Source organism: Anas platyrhynchos, chromosome 3, assembly GCF_047663525.1.
Source record: "Anas platyrhynchos isolate ZD024472 breed Pekin duck chromosome 3, IASCAAS_PekinDuck_T2T, whole genome shotgun sequence".
NCBI classification, from domain to species: domain Eukaryota; kingdom Metazoa; phylum Chordata; class Aves; order Anseriformes; family Anatidae; genus Anas; species Anas platyrhynchos.
The window spans coordinates 12,281,327-12,297,814 of record NC_092589.1 but is presented as its reverse complement, the minus strand read 5'-3'; the positions used below and the strand labels follow the sequence as shown (position 1 = coordinate 12,297,814).

The following is a 16,488-nucleotide window of genomic DNA, read 5'->3' as shown; positions in this document are numbered from 1 at the left end:
AGATACAGATAAGGAAAGAAAGTCCTTTGGGATGGGCCTGTAAGGCTCATGTAAAGTACATCTGGTTCAATAGTATTAATAAAAAGTCATAGTTTGTATTGGTTTCTAATCAAAGAGTTAATACACAAACCATCCATAATACTTGTTCATAAATGTGTGTGTCTGTATGCATTGTTATAGAGGAATAAACAAGCATGCAACTACATATATACATATGTACATATGTAAATGAACCAGCATCAGTATAGATACAGATACACACATATACCTATAGGTACATATACATAGGTGTATGTGTGTATCTGTATCTATACTGATGCTGATTCATACGTGTGAGTGCACACATGTGCACTGATATGTATATACGCAAGTGTGCACATGCACACATATGTACACACATTACATACACGTGCACACCTAAAACCACAGCTTGCCACAAATATAAAACAACAAAGCCCAACAAACAAGGGCTGCAAAAGAACCTAAGGAAAAAGATGATGAAAGAAAGTGGCACAGTGAGAGCTGTAACAGTGTCCTTTTGGGGAGCTGTCCTACTATTTGCAGACATTCAGACATCTCACAGAGCCCATACGGCACCTTTCCCAACCCAGAAGCAGGCTGGGAATGGCTTGAGACTGTTTTTTTGGGAGACGTGTGCCACTTCCTCCTCCCCATGCCAGGCAGGAAGCCCTGCAAGACCAGCACCAGCCGGGACCAAGAGCACACAGGTAGAAAGAGAAATCAAAATAATTGAATATATACATCTACAAGTGCACACATTTCTATAAACATGCTTTGAAAAGGGGGGGGGGGGGGGGGGGGGGTGGAAATCAGGTATTTGGTTTTTATTGTTTCTTTTCCTCAAACCTCAAAAAAAATGTCAAGGCAGTTCTTATTTTATCCAGACCAGTTCATAAATCCCAGCTCATAAATCCACATGATATCCTGGGCTGCTGGATTTTGCATTTGGAGCTCGGAAAGACTGATAGCTGAAAGATTTATAAAATCCCAGGTAGCCAGCATGCTCCCTGTTGGCTCCACTTCTGAGGGTCCGTGTGCCCTGCACAGCCCAGCCGCCCGCGTGTATGGGGGACTTTGTGCTCAAGAGGCAGCTCCCCGGTCTCCTTGTTTTGGTCATGATGAATGTGTGCAGAAGGCTAAAAGCTGGTCCTTTGGGATGGCCAGGACCCCTTTAGGGACTTTCCTGTGCAGTTGTGGGGACATCCCATAAGAGGGGGATCAGCACTGGGAGTGCTGAGCTTGCTGCCACCTCCTGCAGCATTATACACTTGCTGTGTGTCCTACACATACGATTTAGCTTGCAAGGCAGATCAACCATAAATAGTGTAATTGTTTCTGCTGTATTGAAATTCTGCTCCTTGCAGTGTCATTTAATAAGAACGGCTGTTCAGTAAGACCAGAGCACCACTGCTGGCATTTCTCTGGGGCCGGAGGATGCCAGTTGTTTGAGAGGAATGGGACTGGCCCCTTAGTAAGAAGATGGAAGGGGAGATATCTCAGTTGCAGTGTGTGCTGCAAATAACGCAGCCACCAAAGCAGCATGTTTGCATTCCCTAAAGAACAGTGAAGGTTGCTGATTTGTTTTTTGTTTTGTAATTTTTTGTAGGTTCAGTGGATGTTGTACTTGAGCCCGTCTACTGGGACAAAATTCTTCTCTGAAAGAGATGCTCTGAAGAATGCCATGTCCTATTTGTCCACATCCATAGGATGCTGGAAACACCTTCATATCCTTATCTTTATTATTTTCCTCTGTTTTTCCTCTATGACCTTACTCAAGCCTAATATTTTTCTCCAGACCTGCAATGACAGACATTCTTAATACATTTCTGTTGCATTAATAGTTATACATACAATAAAACCTCTTCTACAGTTGCAATAGTTCCTTTATAGCTGTAAGGCTATTAACATCTTTGTTACTGAGATACTGAATTATTTGCTTTCTCTTTCAGATATTTATGTTCCTGGGTTTGAAGTCCCATTGGCAAGCTCTCCTTCACCCTCCCAGGGAAAAGCAGGGGGCTCAAATTCCGGTCAGTTCTGCCTGCTTGGTGTTTTAATAGAAGCACAAGGTCCAGCCAAATTTAGATTCGTTTGTTTGTTTGTTTGTTTGTCTGTTTGCATTAGTAGCAATTAAACCATCACCATGGTTTATGTTGCCTGCATACAGAGGGTGTCTCTCCCCTGGAGCAGCCACGTTCCCTAGGCAGGGTGAGAGGCTGCCCACCGCGTGCCTCCTCCCTGCAGAAGTCTGGGAAGAGCACATTCACTGGAAGCAGTCACTCGTTGAAGAGGTCACACTAAACCAGATGCAAACAGGCCATGGCCTTTACACGAGGACTGCATCAGACTCACAGAAGGATAGATTTTCCTGTTTATTCTCAAAATCCCAAGTTTTTCCAAGCCTGCGAGTGGCTCTCATGAGAGAGCATCTTCGACGGCAGCATCCATTGATCCATATACACTGGTTTGGGGACCTTTATTGCCATACATGCCTGAGTCCCCTGCCTTTGCTGGTGCTGATTATCCTGAAACATGAACGTGGGTTTTGCCCGTAGCTTCCCAGGGCAGCTGGGCTGCCCCGAGTCCCATGGCGAAGAAGGGCTGCAGGATGGGGTGAAGGGAAGACACATACTTGTGCCTATATATCAGCCCCGTCCCCTGCAATTCCCCTTGGGAGCAGATGGATATTCTTTTTCCTTCCCAAACAGAGATTTAGGACGTAGAAGCTGACCAAACATGAAGTTTTGCAGTTTTAAAAGTGTAACTCATCTTAAAGTTTCTTCTCATTAACAACATCCACATAAGCTCCTTCCCCCCACATCTTTCTTCTAATTCTGTTACTATTTCACTAATTACAAGTGCTGTACAAGAACTAGTATTGAGCTATAGAAATGAAAGGTCAATACATGAACAACACTTCATTTGTAAATAATATGGCTCTGCAATCAATTATCTCATTTTCACAGAAGACATATTAATCTAAAAGTAAAGGATGGAGACATTTGGAGGATGTGCAGAGGGGATCTTTAAATGTTAAATGTTCTTTAGCATGTGCTAAATAAAGGCTTTGGCGGAGTGAAAATGCAGCGCATAGCACTGACACTCCAGGGAGATTCCTTAGGTCAAGTGATTTGTACCTTCAGAATAGTTCTCCATTGCACTGTAAAGCCTCTGCCGCTGGTAGTAGCATGATGGGCTGGTGTTATTTAGGATGATAGCTGTAGCAGGGAAAATACTGAAAAAAAGACAAAAAAAAAAGGTCATCAGAGAAAAAAAAAGTGGATATTTTAATAGGTGAATCACAGTCGTCTTTGCACTGACTGTTGTTTGCCAGCACGGGAGGTGACTTTTCCCACCCTCCTTCTCAATAAACCTCACTTCTGGTCTGCACAGCAGACATGAAACATCCTCATAGGAGCACGGGCAGGGAAACTGCAACACTGATGCCCCCACAGCCCCCAAAACTGCTCACTGATGCTACCCTCAGCCCCACCAGAGCCCGTGCAGGAATGTCACCTCTTCCATGGGTCATGGTGGGAATCCACAACGTGATTCAAAGGTAAATTTCCTGGGTGTTGTGTGTCCTGTGCCTATAAACATCGTTAGAGGAAAATATAAGAAAATGCATTCCCTGACCTAAAACCAGCTCAGGTTTTCCTTGCACAAAGAAAGTCTCTTGTAGGCTTGCTCACTAACCTTGACAGCACAGAGGCAGTAGAAAGGGGGGGGAATGAGTGCAATGCCTATTATTTTTGCGTTTTCTCGTTGGATCTGCCGTACGTCCGCTTCGCACTCTCTGCACACTTCCAGCCTTAAAATTTCTATATCTAACATATGTTGGGGCTTAAGGGAAAAACAAAGACATGAACCCATCGCAATGAACTCTCCCCACCCATGATTGATCTCCTCCGTCCCCTGCATTGCTGGCAGTGGGAGGAGCGGGGCGGGGGCCAGTGTGGAGAAGCCGCACCAATGCGAGCCCCGGCCGGAGGGGAGGCTCTGCCTCCTGCTGCCCTCTGCCACTGTCCCCTCTCCCCTGCTTGCTCCTGGACCTCCTGCCGGCCAAGCCCATTGCCTTTCCCAGGGGAAAAAAAATATAGGAAAAAAAATGATCATAGTAATAAAAATGGGAATTTTCAGCAAGTTTTGCAAGGCAACCTGATTCCTAGGGGCCCGGTGAGCTCCTCCTCACCACTGAGGGATCACAGGGAGGAGATGCCCCTCTTGGCAGTGGTGGGACCTCCAGCTGGTTTGAACATCTTGCTTCACTCCCCTCCATAGCCTTGTGGTTTTTTTTTTTTTTTTTTTTTTTTTTTTTCAAATAGAAACATGCCCGGGGCAGAGGGCACTTGAGCAGCACACCCTGTTGCATGGGCACTATCCCAGCTCCCTGCTGGAGGAGAGGGCAGCCCTCTCGGTGGGCTTGGTTGCCCTCTCCCCGCTAGTGACACCGAGGGTGACTCGACTGCACCAGCAAAATCCTTGCTCAAATGCCAGGAAGGATTTTGGCCGGTGCGGCAGAGAGCTGGTGATGGGGCTGGCATCGCAGTGGGAATGGCGGGCTGGCGAGGCGGCAAGCCAGCAGCGTCTGCATCCCGGTGGGTATTGCAGCCACGCAGGGAGGTATCCACTTCTTCTTTAAAAACAAAACCTAGGTTAGGAAGAAAAAAAAATAATATAAAAGCCCCCCAGAGTGATTCCCAAGGTAAACCTAAATATTTCCAGGTTTGCTCACCCCGGCGGGCTCGCTGTGCGCTGTAGCTGCTCGACCCGGCGGGCCTTTCAAAGCGCTCTGCAAGCCTCCGTGCCAAAATAAATGTTACTTTACCATCGAGCAGGCAGAAGAATGAAAGCCATGAGATGTGTGAGTGAGAAAAAAGAGCCCAAACAGGAAACCCTTTTTCTTCTGATTTTAAAGTCCTGGATGATCAAGGCTGTTCTGCTCGTTCTGATGTAGTCAGCTTGTAGATACCCAAATACGTACCCAGCCCTGGAAAGTGCTCCCCCTTTGATTCCAGCAAAATCCCTTCTAATTCTCTTTAAATGTTCCAGGGCTTTTTGAAACGATTGCTATCAATGCCAACCAAATGCTTTAGATCTCTCTCTCTCTTTTTTCCTTCCTGTTTTTTTTTTTTTTTTTTTTTACTGTCTTTAAATACTTGCCTTATTTTTATGCAGCCCAGTTACTGCTGTACATGGAAAAAGTATCTAGAAAGAGATCTGGTTTGCTTTAGCCTTTATACCATATAGAGTTAGACACTTTAACCTTCTTTGTATTTACTTAGTTGCTTTAATATGATTTCTGTAACCCCTATAGTTCTTTTCTTTCCATATAACTTATTAAATATTTATAATACAGTAGCCCATACACATCAGAAGGGTCAGACTTTTATTACATTAGGCTCGCCATCGCTATCCAGTAAATCTTAAGTTGCCTTCTCCCTACAAGTTAAAAACCAGGATTGTTCAGGTGAACTTGGGCCGAGTTTGTGAGGGACCAGCTTAAAAACAAGCTGAGCTGGTTAAAACAAAGGAGGTACTTGTTTAACCAGGAAATAATGGATCCCAGGAGATCTACAGAGCATACCATGGATAGGAACACTTGGCGCGGGTCTGCTCTTCTTGCAGTCCTCTCTGGCTGGGTATGTGACTGTCCTGCAGAGCATTTTGCCATCGCTGTGACACCTCCTCCAGCCTAGATTTCTTCTGGCCCTGACGTGGGATCTTCATGAGCCACCAAGTCCTCTCCAAAGCTGTGGGATTAAAGGAGTTCCTAAAGGTGGGGCTTTTAGGCTTTGGGGTGTGCTATTCCTCCCTGGGTTTTCAATTTTTAGGAAATTTCTTTGCCTGCACCAGTTGGGTCAGAATTCTTTTATGTTATCCTAGATGCTGTTTTTCTTCCTAATTCCGAGATGCCAGGAGCACAATCTAGAAGAAAAACACCAACGACCAGGTGACTCCAAAGAAAGCTGTGATGCCTGGCATGTAGCATTTCACCTTGCACTTAGCCATAAAACTGCAACACATTGAGCTAATGGATCTTTTTTTTTTTTTTTTTTTTTTTTTTTTTTATTTTTTTTTTTTTATCCCAAGCAATTTTTTTTTCAATGCCTTTTGGATCTTCCCAGTTTTTCTTGCAAGCCAGTGTTGCTTCTTCACACTGTACACTGCTCGCCTGATCCTTTCTGTCCTCAGGCAGGCTTGTGCAGATGTGCAGGGTTCCCAGCACTGGTGTCAAGTTTAGAAGGGAAACCTCTTCCAAGCTGCCTTCCCACCAGGATCATTTTTGCGGCTAATGCTCCTTCATGCACTATCTATTATGCCATTATTAAAACACAGCTTGCCGACAACTTGGGAAGAAATACGCTCCTCATGCTACCGCGGTGAAGGAGCAGGGACCGGGCGGCTCTGGCTGAGGGTGGCTGCCTCTCGCTCGCCTTTCCCCAGATAAACTTTCTCTCTTGGATGAAAAATGGTCATTTGTGTTTCAGCAGACCATAAAACCCCGGCTGAAAACTTTTCAGCCTTTTCCAAGTCGGAGCTGCCTTGCAAGACTTCAGACCACATTGCCATATGCTTCAGAGGCGTATGGTTTGATGCTTGCTAGGCTCCCCTCTGCAGAGCCGGCGGGTACCGGCACGTGCTGCAGGGATGCGCTCACTGGAGGATGCGTCTTACAGCACTTTCTCAGTCATGAAGCTCTCTTCATTTGGCCTTCCCTTGTGTTTGGGTGGCCCAACAAGCCTCTGGGCTCTGCATTCCTAGGGACAGGGACAGGCAGCCCAGTACAGAGGGAAACTGGTGCCCTTACTCTGACACCCACACTTGTTTCCTTCTCCTTGTCTGAAAACAGAAAGCCTTGCAAAACACACAAAATGCATACTCTGCTTCAGCTGGAAATGTTTGCTCCATTTCATTGTTGTGAACCAAAACATTTTAGATATTTGATTTTTTTTTTTTTCCACTTTGTTCTCGCTCTCACTTGGAGTGCTAGAATGAGAGGCACTCGCGTCTGCGGATTTTATGGCTTCTTTTCTCTTTTACACTCCTGTTCCTCTCCTTCCCCACTCTCCTTCCTTTCCCTAACTCCCTTAACTCTGCCCTGCCTTTCCCACTCTGGAAAAACTATGGGGGTGGCAAGAGGAAAAAAAAACAAAACCAAAAAAGCCCCTCTGCAATTGCGTCTCCGTGCGGTTTCAAAAATAAAACCAAAACTAATTGAAAAAGACGGTGAGACACTCTATTTTGTCAGGAAGGCAGGCGGAATTCTTCTTTCTCCCCTCTTGCAAACTCTCGATTGGCTGCAGGGTTTGTTTTTTTTTTTTTGTTGTTGTTTTTGTTTTTTTTTTGGCTTCTCCATTTAGTTTTGGGAGCTCAGGCTGGTGGTTAAGCAGGCTGGGCTGTCTGGCTGAGGCCTGCCATGGTTTAGGCCTCAGGGCTCTGCAGCACCAAGGCACTCCAGGCCTGATGCTGGCACAAAAGCCCATGCCACGAGGAGCTTGCGCTGAGGACCACAGGCAACCTGTGGCCCCACCAGCTGTCCTGTGACTGAGGCCAGTGGAGCTTCAGGACCGTGTTTGTGGCCACCTCTGGGCCGCAGCAGGCCGTCAGCACAGGACCTGCTCCTGCGTAACACACGGCGCTTCACTCAGGCCTACCTTGGGCACAGACTTCCAGGGCAGCACACACACAGAGCAAACCAGAGCTTTCTTTGCTCAAAACCTTCAGAGGAGGCAGCTCCTGTGGGCTGAATGTCTTGTTTTCCACAGCCCCATCTACCCTTGCTTTCATGCTGCTAATATATTTTCTCCTGCTATCTTAAATACCTCCATGAAAAACACAATAATGAGAAAGGGTCTATGCAGGTAATGTATCACTCCTTTAAAAATTATCAGATTGAAGAAAAAAGAGGAAAAAAAAGCCATTTTTCCCTACTAAAAGGGGACTTTCACAAGCAAAGACACAAAGCTAATACTTGCAGCGTTGAAGCTCCAATCATTTTTTTTACCAACAATGGTGAAAAGATGTGATTTTTACAAGCAAATAGGAAGAAAAAGCCTGAACACACCCTGGGAACATGTTTAAGAAGTTGATTTATGTTTCATGCTGAGCCTTACACCTGCAGTTCAAGCAAAACTCAACTTTGCCGCCCCACAGAGTCTAGTTTATTAGGTATCAAGGAGTCACAAGAAGCCATGTAATTAAAACTGTAATTAACTGGAAAAGGAAAGTGCCACCTGAGTTTTGAGAGGCTGTCAATTTTATTTCCATTACAGCTCTCCTTCTGGTTCTTTTGTCTATAGGGTGTTTTTTTTTTCCTCTTGATAAGAAAAAAAAATGGTTTCCTTTTTTTTTTTTTCTTTTTTTCTTTTTATTAACTAAAGAAGGCACCGAATTCTCTTATGTCTTTGATCTCTGGGAAATAAAAAAAATAATAATAATTAAAAAAGAAGCCACTTGTTTTTGAGCTGGGACATGGGTTTACACAGAGGCATTTGCCGCTGTGTTTGGCAACAGGTGGCAAGTGCAGAAAAAAATCTTGAACCATCCTCCCGGCAAGGGGTCAGCCCAGTTCAGAGCCTATTTTAACAAAACATAATCGATGCCCTTTAAGACGCATGACCTTGCAGCGGCGGGCGGCCCCAGCGAGGGCTGGATCCCACACGTCCTCCGAAGGCCACCGTGTCCTGCCCGCCGCCTCCGCGGTATTTCTGCGGGCAGGACAAGGCCACACGCAGCAAGGCAAAGCATGTCAGGGAGAAATACAGGGTGGTGCGATGAGCCTTGTCAGCTGGAGGAATTAAAACTGAAAGGGGCTTCATTCCCATGAAAAAAATAACTGCTGAGGGTTTGGGCTGGATGCGTTGCGAGCCCTGGCCTCCCTAGGCTGCCTGCCTTCACGGAGAGCCAATGCCCCATGTGAACAGCACGAGGTGCTCTAGTAACGAGGCAATTATTTAATGAGGTTTAAAGACACAAAGGCATGGGTAAACTTGGTGCAAGAAAGTCTTACAAGTAATTAAATAAAAGGGTAAAATCACAAGAACAAAGACAGGAGCTATCTTAGAGGCCATTATAAGGGAGATTTACGAATCTATATAAATTTGGGGAGAGGAAATGTTTGTCTTTGAACAGATTATGAAGGGGGGAAGAGGGGTTGACATTCTCCCTTCTCAATATGACAGGTGATAAAAACCCATCAAGTGAAGTACGAACCTTGGGTAAGGGAAATTATTGTAAAAAGCAATTCTCCTCCAGTGCTGTTCCAAAATGCTTGTTTTTTGTTGTTGTTGGTTTGGTTTGGTTTTGTGCTTTGTTTTCCCCCACCCTTAATCATCTGTAGTCTCTCGGCAGAGGACTCGGGACCCTCCAGGTTGGGAGGCAGCTCTCCATCAGGGCTAATTTGGGGAAGTGAGCCGGAGGTACCCGCAGCAGATGACACACAGGGCTCAGCTTCTTATTCAGCTCCAAGTCAGCAGGGGCACCCCCTGACCATCTGTGGTCTATAAATTACAGTAACACCGGCACACACTGCTTGTAAATCACCAATGAACAGGCTTTACCTTATGACACACTACATGAACCCTGTTGGATATTCCAATAAACTCCCATAAACCATCTGATATAAACTCTGGATTATGTTTCTTTGGGGCTAGGAGAAAAACCTGGACTTTTCTTCACTCGCACAAACTTCTCATGCGTGAAACGAAGATGTGCCCTATGCTGCATTGTGTGTTTATGTATCAGGTTTTCTTATGAAAGAGAGATTTTCCCCCACCATGGCTATTACCATATACATTTCACTTTCTAAGAGAGCATCATTCTTGAGCTAAATGGGGTCATTGCTCTTCTGGAAAGAAAAGAAAAGAAAAGAAAAGAAAAGAAAAGAAAAGAAAAGAAAAGAAAAGAAAAGAAAAGAAAAGAAAAGAAAAGAAAAGAAAAGAAAAGAAAAGAAAAGAAAAGAAAAGAAAAGAAAAGAAAAGAAAAGAAAAGAAAAGAAAAGAAAAAAGAAAAAAAGAAAAGAAAAGAAAAAAGAAAAAAAGAAAAGAAAAGAAAAGAAAAGAAAAGAAAAGAAAAGAAAAGAAAAGAAAAGAAAAGAAAAGAAAAGAAAAGAAAAGAAAAGAAAAGAAAAGAAAAGAAAAGAAAAGAAAAAAGAAAAGAAAAGAAAAGAAAAGAAAAGAAAAGAAAAGAAAAGAAAAGAAAAGAAAAGAAAAGAAAAGAAAAGAAAAGAAAAGAAAAGAAAAAAGAAAAGAAAAGAAAAGAAAAAAGAAAAGAAAAGAAAAGAAAAGAAAAGAAAAGAAAAGAAAAGAAAAGAAAAGAAAAGAAAAGAAAAGAAAAGAAAAGAAAAGAAAAGAAAAGAAAAGAAAAGAAAAGAAAAGAAAAGAAAAGAAAAAGTCACCACTGCATTTCAAAATTGCAATTTAAAATGAGCCTGCATGGCAGGTCCTCCGTCCTTGCTGCACTGAGCACAGGCTGAAAATGGGAAGAAAAGCTTGCTGCTTCACAAACATCCTTGGCTTTTGGCACAGCCAGAAGGCCCAGCCTGTTACATGGAGCCAGCCTTACCCTCAGCAAGGTAAAAAACACTGCAATTTCTTGCCCCCTCTGCAGCCCCGGGGCTAGAGCAGAAGTCTTGGCGCATCGCCGCGTGCTCCTAACTACATGGCTGCTTGGAGCAGCTCTGCCGAGAAACCTGGTGCTGTATCACAAGCATTTTCCTAAGATTCATCAAAGGACTGCTTTTGATAATTATATTAGTGAGCCCTGCATCTAGCCTGTCATCTGGGCAAACAGCTGGGAGGAAAAAAAATTGTAGAATAAGTTATTCTGAGCGTTGCAGGGTATGCCAAGTAAACAATCTGATAAATGCTGTTCAACTAGCTTTATTGCTGACCACGAATTAATCTAGGATGTAGCACGGATAGCCAGCCCGGGCTGTGCCGTGACTCCTCGGCAAGTTCTTTAATTGAATCTGAAATGCTGAACCGTCGCGGGCGGTGGAAGCCTTGCAATCTAATCGGTCCCCGGTGTCACATCTTGCTCATGCATAGCATAAGCTTCCTAAGGCAACATTATTTTTATCTGGGTTTCTTCAGGCTATGTGGGCTGGCTTTTATCTCTGTGTGTATGGATGGGTGTGTGGGTGCACAAGCCTTGAAACCTGTCGGCCTGTTGCAATCAGTCTGGAAAGGTGTTTCCACCTTGTGGAAGCAAGGCAAGACCCATCTGGTGACCTCCCGTGATGAAAATGGTTGTGGGCTCAGCGTTGGTAGACATCAGAGACTCCACATCTGCCAGAGCAATCCGTGGGAAACAACCCTTTGCTGGCAGTGAGCATCCAGTTAATTAATGCTCACGAATATTGCTCTTTTTGTACTACAGCACTGCTTACAGGCTCCAACCAACACTGATATTTCATTGCATACAGGCCAGAAAGCATCTAATCTAAGCAGTAAGAAGAAGTCAAAGCAGTGGGTACATGCTCTGGAGAAACCAAGAACAGCAGTATTATCCCATGAAGACTGTACCTCACTGAAATAATTAGAATATTATCAGAAGCAATTTTTTTTCCTCACCAGAAATGCACATTCATAGTGTTTATTGAACTATGTTGAGTCTCTCTGGTCAGTTTAGTTTCAGAAAAAAGGTTGTGGAAAAAAAAAAAAAAAAGAAAATTAAAAAAAAAGGGAGAAAAAAAAAAAAAAAGTACTTTATTTGAATGTTACCTCACATTTTCCTGGGGGAAAAAATAAAAGAAAAAAAAAAATGGAAAAAAAAAAAAAACAAAAACAAAACACAGGATGCTGCTTAAAATCTAAATATATCTAATCCACTTCAGCTCAAATGCACACCCTGTCATTTTGGGGCAGGGAGTTTCTGGCTCATATAGCCCTGACATCGGAGCACCTGCACAAGTAGCACCTTGTGGCACTTCTACCCCCCAGGCAGCAGACCCCGAGCCCTGATTTTTGCAGCAAGGCAGCACGAATCCCCTCAACAGGTCTGGACACGGGCACACTGAAGGACTTCCCACCTCACCCACCGCGACCCCTTTGCCTCCCGGCCCCGCAGCCTCCTCTCTACCCCATCGTTGCTTTCACCGGCCCCTCTCCGCCTGCCCCCTTCTGCGCAGCCCGACGAGAATAAGAAGTGATAGTGCTATTTCTGGTTTTTAACAAGATTTGGAAAGCATTCAAGTGCCTGACTAAGTGGTTGGAAACAAGGAAGCAGAATGATGTTTTGGCATCCTGCGATGTGTGCATGAAGAGCATAGACACAAACACATTGAGCGCACATACTGTAAAACAAGATTACAAGGAGAGTACGACTAATAAAAGCCTATTAAAACATCATGGACGCTATTGCTGCTCGCATGTATGCCTACGTATTAAAATAACAAATATTTCACGTGAACATGCAGTTGCAACATGACTGATCGCAGATATAACTTTCAGCAACCTTTAAACACATAATGCCATCCCGTAATTAATGTAGCCTATCCTGAAATTTGAGGGATTTATTAATACTGGCAGAAACATTTGCAAATAACTTTAGGAAGTTCATGACATACCTTGTATGCCAAGGGGATTCATTCTTTTTTTATTATTATTATTTATTTTTTATTTCTATTTTTCCAGCTAGCGTCAATAAATTCATTCAGGGCTATTAACGCACTGAGCTAGAGGGCAGTCACAAATGCCACTAGGAAGTCTCAATAGGAAGTTTTAAGGAAGTACAAACATGAAGAAGAGCCTTGTTGTGTTTCTATTTGTTTTGTTCTCTTTGATAATTGTGACAAAAGATACACAACCACATCTCAGGGGGTTGGGTCTGATATTCGCAGTGAAAAAAAGACAAAGAAGATTATAGGCAAATAAAGATGCAAATTGCCCAAATTCCCCAAGAAAAAACTGTGGTGAACCCCTTAGCTCCTGGCTAGGCAGGAGGCAGATGGAAATGCTACATATTAGTACCAACCAGGCAATGCACATATGGAGAGGTTACGTCTTTTATATGGCCAACTGATATAGGTAGGAAAAAACATGTGAACACAGCTCTTTCCTGGAGGAACCGGGATGCCCACACCTGCTGCGTGGGAAAGCTGCTGGTCCTCTTGGTGGCCAGGGAGCAACAGCTGGATCCCAACGGTGTGGTTCATGCTCTTTGCTTTACACAATCACCACAATGATAACGCTTGGCTGTGACCCTACGTATTTAAAAATGTATGCACTTTGAGATAACTAATGTCAGTGTTTCCTTTGAAAGCAATAGCTGCATCTGAAGCGAAGAGGCCACCAGGTCCACTTGACTTCCATGACCGGCTTTGCAGCCAGGAGTGATCCCAGGAAGATGACTTCTATTGAGCACAAGCCAGATCCTGTTATTTTGCTGTGAGCGGGTTTCCATACCCAAGGTCTGTGCAGTGCTGATGTAGTTGCAGGTTTGGTGCTACTGGGCTATGCCTGCATCAGCTCGTGGGCTGTGGGTTCCCCTCTGCCTGCTCTTCGTGTTCCTTCTGCCTCTGAGACATTTCTTGTCTGGGACCACTTTATCATCAGGAGGTATTTTTGCCAGTGAGTGCATAGCTATGCACACACCGACCAACAGACATGGGATTAAATATGGTAAGCCAGAGGAGTGATGCTTATTTTAGAAAATCATTTGGTGATGTCTTTTCTTAATCTTTCTGAGGACAGAATTTGACATAGTGATCTCACAGCACAGCCATTGACAAGCAATCAGCCTTTTGAACGACAACAAAAAGACAGCAATACCTGAAAAATACCCCAAAATGTGCTTCTGAGCTCTTCATTTCGTTTGGATGTGCTGACCCCTTGCAAAGGCAGTGGCTGCCCATACAGCACTGGGGTCAGCCCAGAGGAGGTGCCTCAGCCATCCCCATGGCTTCTGCATCCCTCCCACCTGCGTCCCACTGGCTGCATGGAACATCCTGGTGTTTCCTCACACTCTACTCTTCCACGTCTTAAAATATTTCCAATATGGCAATGTCTCCAATGCAATGTCTGCAAGCCACTGTTCCGGTAAAGTAGTACTTTATTTTTGGGGAATAAAAAGAGCTGTTATAAGTTATACTGCTATGGTTGGTACAAAATCCCCTCGAGGCTGGTTGTGGCACCTTGCCCTGAGAGGCAATCCCTTTGCTTGATTTTCTCTGTGATTGATGCAGAGAGACAGCATGGTGCCCATAGGATGAGGAGGGCTTGTCTGACCAGTGATGACACCCCACAAAAATGGGCATGGGAAGCTGCCAGAGGAAGCATCACAGGTCGAGATTTTGCACCCCTCTGGATGCTGCCTTCAGCGTCGTGAGCTGGGCCGTGAAACGAAACTGCCACCCAAGGTGCTTGTGGAGGACCAACAGCCAGCAGGACCCACCACGTCCTTCCTTCCTAACGCTTTTCCATTATTATTTTTTTTTTTTTCCTACCATATACATGGAAAAAACTGATGCCACTGCAGGGAAGGGAAAAAAAAGCAGCTGAGCAAATCTGGAAGTGGACATTTGTGCTCCAGGCACAGGAAAGCCCACCATCGTTCACATGGTAATGGCCCATCCAGAGCTCCCATCTCCAGCCCAGCTTTCCTCCAGCCTTGGTCCCTGCAGCACTCCAGGCTTCCAGAGTCCAGGCAAGCCCCAGAAAACCTCAGGAACAGCATGAGGAGCCTCTCGTGCCGCTGATGGAGGAACAACATTGTCAGCTGCAAGGAAGAAGAATTTGAGGTTGGCTGTCGGAGCGCTCTGAGCTCAGGAGGGGTTTGGAGGAATGCAAGCTGGGGTTACATAAAACACTGACTCATGCTGAGACATCACGAGTTTTGAAAGCTTCATCTGAGGAACGAGCAAAACCTCAAGCTGCACATCGCTTACAAGTCAACAGGAACCAGGGATGCTCGGGACGTCTGAAAATCAGGCCTCGGCACAGGCTTGTTTTGAAGTCCTGCCACCGCTCCCAGGAGGAAATGAGAGCCATACACATCTATCGGGGGGTGAAACCGGCCGCTTTGTTACTTCAGGGAAGATTGGTACAGGCATTTTGGCTTTACTCATTGGAGAGAACTCGCCTAAGTTGCAGTAAATATAAGTCAAGTTCTTTTTTCTCCCCCCCAACCCTTTTTTTTTTTTTTTTCTCGCTACTGTGTACAATATTGAAAAGTATGTCATGCAGATGCTAAAAGGTTTTGCTTTTTGCTGGGATGTTTAAGTGTGCAAATGTTTGTGGTTTCGTTTACTGGGCAAAAACAGTTGTGGCTCTTGGCGGCCGGATCTGGTGTACAGTTTCTGTGAATGCGTGGATGTGGTTCCTCCTGGTGCGCTGGGAGTCCTCCCTGCGGCTTTACGGTTTGCTAAAATCATGTCCCATTATACAGGTAATTTGTGTGCAGTGACGGTGTGCATGTGAGGGGTGTGAAGGCAACAGGAATGTAACGCCAAGGACTTCCTGCCATGCATTAGAAACACGGACCGAAACCATTCACACTTTGATATTTAAATAAGACTTCCAAGCTCCACGCTCAGAGACATATGCAAGTAGTTGATTTTTGGATCCCTTACAATTTTCTCTCTCTCCTCTTATTTACAGTAGGTACTCAGCATCTCACCAAAAAAAAAAAAAAAAGAAAAACAAAATCAGTTAAATTATTCAAGTGCTTAAATAAAGATATGGTTTTCTGACTGTGTTTGTCCAAATTTGAAAAAATATTGCCTGCTTTCAAGCTTTATTTCTCTTTTCTCTCCATCACAGTCTCTCTCTCTCTCTCTCTCTGCAGCAAACAGGCTCATGGAAAAATGAAGATGTACAGATGGGCTGTTCATTTTCAGTCAGGTTGCTGTGTAAATATGGCATCAGGAAAAGAAGCGCCTGAAAGCGTGTGAGAAACACAGATGTACACAAGGCATCCCAACCATCACGTTTGGGCTGCCTCTGCATCGCTCAAGTATGCATCATCCAGCCCCGGCACAGCCGTATGAGGCCGGAGGGAAATGGAGCTAACGGATAACAAAGTATTGGTGTATCGTGTGCCTTTCAACCTCGCACAACGGGATAAAATAAATATGGATTAGTGCCGGGCTCGAAGTTTTTATTATGTGAGGTACTGGATGTGCAAGTGCCTGAGTTTCTGATGTTAAAAAAAAAAGTACTAACTGTATAAATATACACACAGCGGCAGCCACACATATATAAGTACAAACACATATATATCTCTATAGGTATATTTATTTATTTATTTATTTATTTTGGTTGTTTTGGTTTGCAAAGCTCCCTCCAGCAGGGTCCCAGCTAATTTTTAAGCCTCCGCACCGCAATCGTTAACAGTTTAATCACCTTATAAACTTCTGCAGTGACTAACGCCATGTCTATGCTTTTGGCACGCCACGTCCGAGAAGTTGTTTTAGCAACAGCGGTATGTACAGCAGACGCACTATTTGTGAGGCTCGGAGCCCTT

The 16,488-nt window shown here is 44.4% G+C and overlaps 3 long non-coding RNA genes across 28 annotated transcripts in view; 2 read left to right on the top strand and 1 right to left on the bottom strand.

Moving 5' to 3' along the window:
• LOC106016651 (uncharacterized) overlaps positions 1-1,893 on the top strand; it is a 63,300-nt gene extending 61,407 nt beyond the window's left edge. For all 26 annotated transcript variants that reach the window (XR_011807988.1, XR_011807987.1, XR_011807985.1 and 23 more), the window contains one exon: positions 1,628-1,893. This is a non-coding gene — a long non-coding RNA (uncharacterized lncRNA). The remainder of the gene's footprint in view (positions 1-1,627) is intronic.
• Positions 1-16,488, bottom strand: part of LOC106018859 (uncharacterized) — a 618,314-nt gene that overhangs the window by 16,886 nt on the left and 584,940 nt on the right. The window contains exons 14-17 of the long non-coding RNA XR_011807997.1: positions 5,609-5,774; positions 3,718-4,672; positions 3,538-3,611; positions 3,159-3,256 (exon numbers count right to left, since the gene is read on the bottom strand). This is a non-coding gene — a long non-coding RNA (uncharacterized lncRNA). The remainder of the gene's footprint in view (positions 1-3,158; positions 3,257-3,537; positions 3,612-3,717; positions 4,673-5,608; positions 5,775-16,488) is intronic.
• On the top strand, positions 13,664-16,112 carry LOC110352444 (uncharacterized). Its single transcript, XR_003496080.3, has 2 exons — positions 13,664-15,115; positions 15,811-16,112. It is a non-coding gene; the product is annotated as an uncharacterized lncRNA (long non-coding RNA).